Source organism: Pelophylax lessonae, assembly GCF_965119305.1.
Source record: "Pelophylax lessonae genome assembly, chromosome: 8".
In the NCBI taxonomy this organism is placed as follows: Eukaryota; Metazoa; Chordata; class Amphibia; order Anura; family Ranidae; genus Pelophylax; species Pelophylax lessonae.
The window spans coordinates 239,598,501-239,610,377 of record NC_138775.1 but is presented as its reverse complement, the minus strand read 5'-3'; positions in this window follow the sequence as shown (position 1 = coordinate 239,610,377).

Here is an 11,877-nt window from a genome sequence, read left to right as displayed (position 1 = left end):
TAACTACAACTCTTCTATATACTGACACCCCCAATATAATGACAGCCCTTCTATATACTGACACCCCAATATACTGACACCCCCCCAATATACTGACACCCCCCAATATACTGACACCCCCCAATGTACTGACACCCCTTCTATATACCGATACCCCAATATACTGACACCCCCCCCCAATATTCTGACACCCCTCCTATTTACTGATACCCCTCCTATATACTAACACCCCCCAATATACTGACACCCCCAATATACTGACACCCCCCCCCCCCATATACTGACACCCCCAATATACTGACACCCCCAATATACTGACACCCTGCTATATACTAACACCCCCCCATATACTGACACCCCCAATATACTGATACCCTGCTATATACTAACACCCCCCCCCATATACTGACACCCCTCCTATATAATGACACCCTCATTATACTGACACCCCTCCAGTATGCTGACACCTACCTATATGTTGACACCCCTCCAATATACTGACACCCCTCTAATATACCGACACCCCTCTAATATACCGACACCCCTCCAATATACTGACACCCCCCAATATACTGACACCCCTCCAATATACTGACACCCCCCAATATACTGACACCCCAATATACTGACATGCCTTCAATATACTGACACCCCCAATATACTGACACTCCCCAATATAATGACACCCCCATTATACTGACACCCCCCATTATACTGACACCCTGCTATATACTAACACCCCCCATATACTGACACCCCCAATATACTGATACCCTGCTATATACTAACACCCCCCCCCCCCCATATACTGACACCCCTCCTATATAATGACACCCTCATTATACTGACACCCCTCCAATATACTGACACCCCCAATATACTGACACCCCTCTAATATACCGACACCCCCCAATATACTGACACCCCTCTAATATACTGACACCCCCCAATATACTGACACCCCTCCAATATACTGACACCCCCAATATACTGACACCCCCAATATACTGACACCCCAATATACTGACATGCCTTCAATATACTGACACCCCCAATATACTGACACCCCAATATACTGACATGCCTTCAATATACTGACACCCCCAATATACTGACACTCCCCAATATAATGACACCCCCATTATACTGACACACCGCATTATACTGACATGCCTTCAATATACTGACACTCCCCAATATACTGACACCCCTCCTATATACTGACACATCCATTATAAACTGACACTCTTATATATTGAGATTCCCTAAAACAACTAACACCCCCATTATATACAGTCCCTCCCCCCATACTGCACCTGTATAAACTATAACAAACTTACCAAGTTTATAGAAATGACAGCAGCCACCCCTCCCCCCCAGCTTGTAGAGAGCTGAATGTAACAATATACAGTGCACACCCCCCAGGGATGATACATGGGTGCAGGGGGCAGGGGCTGCAGCAGGCAGGGTTCAGGGGGCAGAGGGCAGGGGGCAGGGTACAGCCAGGCCAGGGGCAGAGGGCAGCATGCAGGGTACAGGGTACAGCCAGGTACAGGGGGCAGCGTGCAGGGGGCAGCTTTTGTAATAAACATATTTTTATTCAATTGTTTCAGTTGTTTTACCGTTCTTCTCTGGTACCTGTAAAGTCCACCAGGACACCCAAACATGTCAATTGTGTCATTTACAAAAAAAATTAATTGTAGTGTATTTCTTCCTAAAACGATGCCTTTGATAAATAATTGTGCAAATATAGACATAAGATTTTCCAACTACCACCATTTTATTCTCCAGTGTCTCTGCTTTTAGAAAATGTATACTTTTATGGGGGGTAGGTGCAATAAATTCTAGAAACAAATGCAGATTTAAATATGTGTGCTAAGAAATAAAAACATTGCCCCAGTAAATAAGTGGTTAACAAGCAGACTGCTCTGCAGAGAAAACAAAAAGAAGACTTCTTGGCTGCTGATTGGTCAGTCACTTTTGGCACACAATGTTGCAGAATTGCTGCATGTGGACACAGAAATAAACAACAAGATTAGAGTTCTGAGTGTAGAATAGGTGTTCATGCTTTGTAGAATGCAATGATATAAACTGTATGAAGTGGACTTTCTGTAACTTTCTTTTTGAATTATTTGGAGGACAGAAAATTGTATTTATATTTTGAGTTTTAAAAATGATAAATTTACCAAACCACAGAAACTGGCATGACATCCATTGCATACATGTTTCAATAATATGATAAAAATGTAAGCAGTACTAAACAAAAAAATAAAAGGTAATCTATGGCAGTTTTCAGTTCTTACATACATACCTCCCTACATTTTGAGATGGGAATGAGGGACACCTATTAGCAAAAGTATGTAGACATGGGACACACCCTCTGCCACGCCCCCTTAACAGAAAATTAAAAGTATTATTTAGTATTAAAAAAACAATAAGTTAAACCCAGTGTTTTTTTTTTTTTTACCACTAGTAGTCCTTTAGGCTACGTTCACATGTGGGCGTAGTGGATCACGGGCAGAATCGCCGCGATTCTGCCCGCAATCTGGAATCATTGCAAATCGCGGGACGCCTGTGAGATGCCCGTGATTTGCAATGGCACCCCAAATGCTGTGCGATGTTGCCGCGATTTCTGCCTGCCGAATCGCGGTAACATCGTGCAAACAGAATCGCGGGCAGTGGCGGCTGGTGCTCAAAATTTGTGGGGGGGCGCAAACAGAAAAATGTAATAGGCATTGCTTTGCGGCAAAAACGCTGTAAAAAAATTGCGTGACTGAGGTTGCAAAAGTGTGAAAGGGGCCTTCAGTAATTAAGGTACAGCGTGCCCCCTTTCAATGCAGAGAGACCAGCGTGCCCCCTTTCAATGCAGAGAGACCAGCGTGCCCCCTTTCAATGTATTAAGACCAGCGTGCCCCCTTTCAATGCAGAGAGACCAGCGTGCCCCCTTTCAATGCAGAGAGACCAGCATGCCCCCTTTCAATGCAGAGAGACCAGCGTGCCCCCTTTCAATGTATTAAGACCAGCGTGCCCCCTTTCAATGCAGAGAGACCAGCGTGCCCCCTTTCAATGCAGAGAGACCAGCGTGCCCCCTTTCAATGCAGAGAGACCAGCGTGCCCCCTTTCAATGCAGAGAGACCAGCGTGCCCCCTTTCAATGCAGAGATGCCAGCGTGCCCCCTTTCAATGCAGAGAGACCAGCGTGCCCCCTTTCAATGCAGAGAGACCAGCGTGCCCCCTTTCAATGCAGAGAGACCAGCGTGCCCCCTTTCAATGCAGAGATGCCAGCATGCCCCCTTTCAATGCAGAGATGCCAGCGTGCCCCCTTTCAATGCAGAGATGCCAGAGTGCCCCCTTTCAATGCAGAGAGACCAGCGTGCCCCCTTTCAATGCAGAGAGACCAGCGTGCCCCCTTTCAATGCACGGTGCTACTTGTTCCGATCCTGTCCATGAAATCCGGATGGATGGAAACCCTATTTTCCATCCGTCTGGTGGATCGGATCGGATGGGATCGGATGAGAATGGACAGGCAGTCTGTTCTCATCCGATCTCCCCATAGAGGACAACGGGGATCTGACAGCCCCGTCTCTGCACACAGAGCGGAGATGGAGCCGTCATCCGCCTGCTCAGTGGGGTTCAGCGGATCGATCCCCCGCTGAGCAGAACGGACCTCGTCGGATGGTGCGTGTGACAGGACCCTTATGAGTGGCCACACCCACCTTTTGTGGGCTCACAATCTCCCAGAAATGTCCCTCATTCTCAAGTACAAAAGTTGGGAGGTATGCTATACAGAACTCAGTACAACCCAATTTTATTTATTTATTTATTTATTTATTTTTTTCTGTAAACCATCACACTGATGCAATGTGGGAAATGCACATTGAACTGAATAGCAATTGCACAGCGTCCATATGATCTGCTGTGGCAGCCAATGTTAGATTAGCTACACCCCGAAACAGATTGCAAAACGCAGTGCGATTGCCATAATTGCATCTCATGGGTGTGAACACCCATGCAATGCGATCCAGGTGCGGAACAAAAAAGGGTCCTGCACCCTTTTTGGTGCAGATGCAATGCGATTTGAGCCGTACAAAGTGTATGGTGCAATTCCTGTGCGTCTCACATGTGGTGTGATTCCTGTGCAAATCACATGCAGTGTTTAGCACGCACCAATGTGGGCTCAGGCTCAGACAAAAACATAGGGTCCTTTCACACGATCCGCCTCCGCAGGCGGACTCCGTGCTGCTCAGCGGGGGATCGATCCGCCAATCCCCGCTGAGCAGGCGGATAACAGCTCCGTCTCCGCTCACTGTGCAGAGAGGGAGGTGTCAGATCCCCACTGCTCTCTATGGGGGAATCGGATGAGAATGGACCGTCTGTCCGTTCTTATCCGATCCGATCCCCTGGACGGATGGAAAACAGGGTTTCCATCCATCCTGATTTCACGGACTGGATCGGAATCGGATAGCAGTGGGTGTCAGCCGACATGTCTCTGCCCCATAGGGATGCATGGAGGATCTGATCAGGTCCGCCTAAAAAACTGACAGGCGGATCTGATCGGATCGTTCGTGTGAAAGGGGCTTTAGGGCTCTTGCACACAGGCGGACCGTTCAGATCCGCCTGTCCGTTTTTTTGGTGGGTCTGAACGGTCCCCCCATGCATTCCTATGGGGCATCGGATGTCAGCGAAGACATGTCTGCTGACATCCGATCCGTCAAATCTGGACAGATGGAAACCCAATTTTCCATCCGTCCAGCAGGTCGGATCGGATGAGAACGGACCAACGGTCCATTCCCATCCAATTTCCCCCATAGAGATGCATGGGGAACTGACAGCTGTGTCTCCGCACACAGCACGGAGACACAGCTGTCATCCTCCTGCTCAGCGGGGGATCGGCAAATCGATCCTCCGCTGAGAAAGTCGGACTCCGTCCGACGGATGGAGTGTGTGAAAGGGGCCTTAGGCTTGTTTAATTGGGGTAATGCAATAAAGCAACACTGAAACTGGCCAATAAGGAGTTAACGCTTAGGCTATGTGGCTGTGTCAGCTGACCTTCAGGTTTCTAGTTCATCATGACATTTTTTTTTTTCTTTTTTTTACTTTATTTTACATTTTATTTCCCATTCCCTGCATCTGTACAGGAATAGTGACACACCTGGGCACTGATTTCAAAAGAAAAAGTTGTTTTTAAATCGTTTTGAGAGTTTGTGAGCTTTGTCAGTTTGGTTCTGATCCAAATAAAGTTGGGTAAGGAAAAAAATGTCTGATTACCCTCACCTGAGCACACTCAGCTGGCGGATTACCCATAAATACCCTCACCTGAGCACACTCACCTGGCGGATTACCCATAAATACCCTCACCTGAGCACACTCACCTGGCGGATTACCCATAAATACCCTCACCTGAGCACACTCACCTGGCGGATTACCCATAAATACCCTCACCTGAGCACACTCACCTGGCGGATTACCCATAAATACCCTCACCTGAGCACACTCACCTGGCGGATTACCCATAAATACCCTCACCTGAGCACACTCACCTGGCGGATTACCCATAAATACCCTCACCTGAGCACACTCAGCTGGCGGATTACCCATAAATACCCTCACCTGAGCACACTCACCTGGCGGATTACCCATAAATACCCTCACCTGAGCACACTCACCTGGCGGATTACCCATAAATACCCTCACCTGAGCACACCTTCTCAGGAAAAAGGCAGTGCTTAACACTAGATGTTTTGCTTCAAAATGCTACTTGCCTGGCTCTTGGACTACTGCTGCACTCCAGTGCCTTGAGGCGGGCTTCACTTATTGTCAGAATTGTTTTTCACCCTTTTGGAAGATGTGCTTTGCAAGAAAGGTAGAAATTTTGAATACATGTTTAGCGCTTGTTTGTACCCTAAATTGTAAATGTATGTATGCTCCATATTAAAGGTGAATATGCAGCTTTTCCTAATGTGCTGGGCTGCAGCCATCACACACCTCCCCTTCAGACGCCCTCATCCTCCATTATGTTACCAAATTTGTCGCGCAGCTGTAGCAGTTGGCTATTGCTTATTGTGTAGCAATCAGGCCCGGATTGGCCAATCGGGAGACCCGGGAGAATTCCTGGTGGGCCGGTCGGGTTGAGGGCCGGTGTCTTGATCTGCAAATATGCCTGAGAATATGCTTTCTGCATTCCAGCAGCCGAGGAGCGGGCCGATGATGTCATCCGTCGGGATCGGATTGGCTACTGGTTTCTACATAGGCGTGATTGGTCCAGCCCAGGAGCTGCTGATTCTCATTTCCAGGAGCCGAGGCGCGGGCTGATGATGTCATCCGGCGGGATCTGATTGGCTGCTGGTTTCTGCATAGCCGTGATTTGTCCAGGGGCCGCCGATTCTCATTGGCCGGCGGAAGGCGCTTTCTTTTTAAAGCCTTGAACTTGAAGCCTGGAATCATCTGGCACTCTGCGCCACCCCTATGGTAAGTTTTATGGAGTTTTTTTTATTTGGATGAGCCTTAGGTTTGTGTGGGTCTCCTTTCTATCCAGCACTGCTGGATAGGAGGGGATGGGGCAGCTGCATATAGATGAATTGATCTGCTGCAGGAGGAATATGGAAAGATCAATTCCTTTATATTCAGCTGCCCCACCGCCCCTCCTATCCAACTTCTTTTGCTGACCCCCCCAGTGCTCTTAAAGTGGAGTTCCACCCATTTAAATAAGTTCAGATGTATGTAATCCCCATAAAAAATACTTTTAGCAATGGAAACTATTTTATTTTTTTTCTGCAAGGAAATACCTTTTATCTTCTTTATTGATCCTCACTTCTGGGTCCGGCCGCCTAGATGCGATTACATCATTTGGCGATTTGCAAGGGCTGCTGGGATGTATCCCAGCAGCCCTTGCGAATCGCCTAGTGACAATCTCGCATTATTACACCGGCACCAGCTGTACTCGGGATGTATTGCATTAAGTCAGTGCTCCGCCCCCTCCAGTGCCCTTCAGCTCCTCCAGTGCTTTCTGCTTCCCCTGTGCTCTCCAGCCCCTCTAGTGCTCTTCTATCTTGCATGCAGTCTCTGACCATGTCTTGTATCATGTATGCAGTCTCTGACCATCTCTTGTATCATGTATGCAGTCTCTGAACATCTCTTGTATCATGTCCTCAGTCTCTGACCATCTCTTGTATCATGTCCTCAGTCTCTGACCATCTCTTGTATCATGTCCTCAGTCTCTGACCATCTCTTGTATCATGTCCTCAGTCTCTGACCATCTCTTGCATCATGTCCTCAGTCTCTGACCATCTCTTGTATCATGTCCGCAGTCTCTGACCATCTCTTGTATCATGTCCGCAGTCTCTGACCATCTCTTGTATCATGTCCGCAGTCTCTGACCATCTCTTGTATCTGACCATCTCTTGTTGCACTGAATTGGAAATATTTTTTTGAAAAATACAATGAATTACAAGGCTGTAAAGAACAGTGCACCATTTTAAACGTATATTCTGAGGTTTTAATTACATTATTTTATTTATAGTCAATAGCAGGCCCGGATTGGCCAATCGGGAGAACCGGGAGAATTACCGGTGGGCCGGTCAGGGTTGAGGGCCAGTGTCTTGATCTGCAAATATGCCTGAGAATATGCTTCCTGCATTCCAGCAGCCGAGGAGCGGGCCGATGACGTCATCCGGCGGGATCGGATTGGCTACTGGTTTCTGCATAGGCGTGATTGGTCCAGCCCAGGAGCTGCTGATTCTCATTGGCCGATTCTCATTTCCAGGAGCCGAGGCGTGGGCTGATGATGTCATCCGACGGGATCTGATTGGCTGCTGGTTTCTGCATAGCCATGATTGGTCCAGGGGCCGCCGATTCTCATTGGCCGGCGGAAAGCGTTTTTTTTTTTTTTTTTTTTTTAAAGCCTTGAACTTGAAGCCTGGAATCATCTGGCACTCTGCGCCACCCCTATGGTAAGTTTTATGGAGTTTTTTTTATTTGGATGAGCCTTAGGTTTGTGTGGGTCTCCTTTCTATCCAGCACTGCTGGATAGGAGGGGATGGGGCAGCTGCATATAGATGAATTGATCTGCTGCAGGAGGAATATGGAAAGATCAATTCCTTTATATTCAGCTGCCCCACCGCCCCTCCTATCCAACTTATTTTGCTGACCCCCCAGTGCTCTTAAAGTGGAGTTCCACCCATTTAAATAAGTTCAGATGTATGTAATCCCCATAAAAAATACTTTTAGCAATGGAAACTATTTTATTTTTTTTCTGCAAGGAAATACCTTTTATCTTCTTTATTGATCCTCACTTCTGGGTCCGGCCGCCTAGATGCGATTACATCATTTGGCGATTTGCAAGGGCTGCTGGGATGTATCCCAGCAGCCCTTGCGAATCGCCTAGTGACAATCTCGCATTATTACACCGGCACCAGCTGTACTCGGGATGTATTGCATTAAGTCAGTGCTCCGCCCCCTCCAGTGCCCTTCAGCTCCTCCAGTGCTTTCTGCTTCCCCTGTGCTCTCCAGCCCCTCTAGTGCTCTTCTATCTTGCATGCAGTCTCTGACCATGTCTTGTATCATGTATGCAGTCTCTGACCATCTCTTGTATCATGTATGCAGTCTCTGACCATCTCTTGTATCATGTCCTCAGTCTCTGACCATCTCTTGTATCATGTCCTCAGTCTCTGACCATCTCTTGTATCATGTCCTCAGTCTCTGACCATCTCTTGTATCATGTCCTCAGTCTCTGACCATCTCTTGTATCATGTCCTCAGTCTCTGACCATCTCTTGTATCATGTCCGCAGTCTCTGACCATCTCTTGTATCATGTCCGCAGTCTCTGACCATCTCTTGTATCATGTCCGCAGTCTCTGACCATCTCTTGTTGCACTGAATTGGAAATATTTTTTTGAAAAATACAATGAATTACAAGGCTGTAAAGAACAGTGCACCATTTTAAACGTATATTCTGAGGTTTTAATTACATTATTTTATTCATAGTCAATAGCAGGCCCGGATTGGCCAATCGGGAGAACCGGGAGAATTACCGGTGGGCCGGTCAGGGTTGAGGGCCGGTGTCTTGATCTGCAAATATGCCTGAGAATATGCTTCCTGCATTCCAGCAGCCGAGGAGCGGGCCGATGACGTCATCCGGCGGGATCGGATTGGCTACTGGTTTCTGCATAGGCGTGATTGGTCCAGCCCAGGAGCTGCTGATTCTCATTGGCCGATTCTCATTTCCAGGAGCCGAGGCGTGGGCTGATGATGTCATCCGACGGGATCTGATTGGCTGCTGGTTTCTGCATAGCCGTGATTGGTCCAGGGGCCGCCGATTCTCATTGGCCGGCGGAAAGCGCTTTTTTTTTTTTTTTTTTTTAAAGCCTTGAACTTGAAGCCTGGAATCATCTGGCACTCTGCGCCACCCCTATGGTAAGTTTTATGGAGTTTTTTTTATTTGGATGAGCCTTAGGTTTGTGTGGGTCTCCTTTCTATCCAGCACTGCTGGATAGGAGGGGATGGGGCAGCTGCATATAGATGAATTGATCTGCTGCAGGAGGAATATGGAAAGCTCAATTCCTTTATATTCAGCTGCCCCACCGCCCCTCCTATCCAACTTCTTTTGCTGACCCCCCAGTGCTCTTAAAGTGGAGTTCCACCCATTTAAATAAGTTCAGATGTATGTAATCCCCATAAAAAATACTTTTAGCAATGGAAACTATTTTATTTTTTTTCTGCAAGGAAATACCTTTTTATCTTCTTTATTGATCCTCACTTCTGGGTCCGGCCGCCTATATGCGATTATGTCATTCGGCGATTTGCAAGGGCTGCTGGGATGTATCCCAGCAGCCCTTGCGAATCGCCTAGTGACGAAATCTCGCATTATTACACCGGCACCAGCTGTACTCAGGATGTATTGCATTAAGTCCGTGCTCCGCCCCCTCCAGTGCCCTTCAGCTCCTCCAGTGCTCTCTGCTTCCCCTGTGCTCTCCAGCCCCTCTAGTGCTCTTCTATCTTGTATCATGTATGCAGTCTCTGACCATCTCTTGTATCATGTATGCAGTCTCTGACCATCTCTTGTATCATGTATGCAGTCTCTGACCATCTCTTGTATCATGTATGCAGTCTCTGACCATCTCTTGTATCATGTATGCAGTCTCTGACCATCTCTTGTATCATGTATGCAGTCTCTGACCATCTCTTGTATCATGTCCGCAGTCTCTGACCATCTCTTGTATCATGTCCTCAGTCTCTGACCATCTCTTGTTGCACTGAATTGGAAATATTTTTTTGAAAAATACAATGAATTACAAGGCTGTAAAGAACAGTGCACCATTGCAAACGTATATTCTGAGGTTTTAATTACATTATTTTATTTATAGTCAATAGTCAGTCGTGAACTAAAGTGGGCTGGTCTAAGGCATGAAACTCCAGGGCTGAAAATGAGTCCCACTCCGGCCCTGGTAGCAAGGCTGTGTATCCATGACTCAAAGTGCAACATTACTGCTTATTTTGCCTTTGAATGCCTTAAAAAAATTTCTTGATAATGCAATATCAATTTTTTTATTTTTCTGTAAACCATGAGCCCTAATTCACACTGATGCAATGTGGGAAATGCACAGGATTTCCTGCGTTTTCCTGCATCGCACTGAATAGCAGTCACACAGCATCCATGTGATCTGCTGTGGGTGCCACCGTAGATTAGCTACATCCCAAAACAGATTGCAAAATGCAGTGCGAATGCCATAATTGCAAAAAATAAGTTCTGCACCCTTTTTGGTGCGGATGCAATGCGATTTGAGCTATGTGGCTGTCGGCTGACCTTCAGGTTTCTAGTTGATCATGACATTTTTTTTTTCTTTACATTTTTTTTTCTCCCATTCCCTGCACCTGTACAGGAATAGTGACACACATGGGCACTGATTTTAAAAGTTGTTTTTAAATCTTTTTGAGAGTTTGTGAGCTTTGTCAGTTTGGTGCTGATACAAATAAAGTTGGTTAAGGAAAAAATGGCTGATTACCCTCACCTGAGCACAAGTCTGTCCATTGATCTGCACATGGAAGCACATGCTTGGTAAGTAGAGTCTGAATGCCATTATGTATCCATTGTAAAGCTACAAGGCCCGTACACACGTACCGATCGTCGGCATACAAACGTCGGTGGACGAAGGATCTGCCGATTGTACGCGTGTTAGTATGGTGCCTCCGACAGATGTCTGCGCACAATCCGCGGACAAAAGTCTTTCTTGCAAACATGAAAATTTTTGTATGCCGACACCAGAACGGACGATTGTTCGCCTGTCAGTACACAATTCGGCCGAAAGAACCGCAGATTTGCAAGACTGGGCATGCTCAGAAAATAGAAAACACAGGGAAAGTTAACCATTACATGACATCACTTCTGCAGTCGGCGGACAAAATTCTTGTGCTGTCCTTGTGCTGTCTTTGCACTTTTCAGCAGACACCGACATCCCGGGGAGAAAAGAGGAACATTTGTATGCCGACCATCGGTACGTGTGTACGGGGCTACAGTCTAAACTTTTTTGTTTTTTCTCTCCACTTTGTTTAAAACAGAGGTTACTCTTTATGCCCCGTACACACGTACCGGTTGTCGGCCGTAAATATTCGGCCAACGACCGATCGCCTGATTGTAGGCTTGTTAGTATGATGCAGTCGACAGCTCATTTTCGGCCGAACAGAATCTGTCGTGCAGGCATTAAAATTTTTGTTGGCCAACACCAGAACGGCCGATTGTTCGCCAGTCAGTACAGATTTCGGCCGACAGACAGCAGATTAGCAAGACTGGGCATGCTCAGAAAAGAAAGACAAGGAAAGTTAACCACCACATGACATCACTTCTGCAGTTGGCTGTTGTTGGCCGACAAAATTCGTGTGCAGT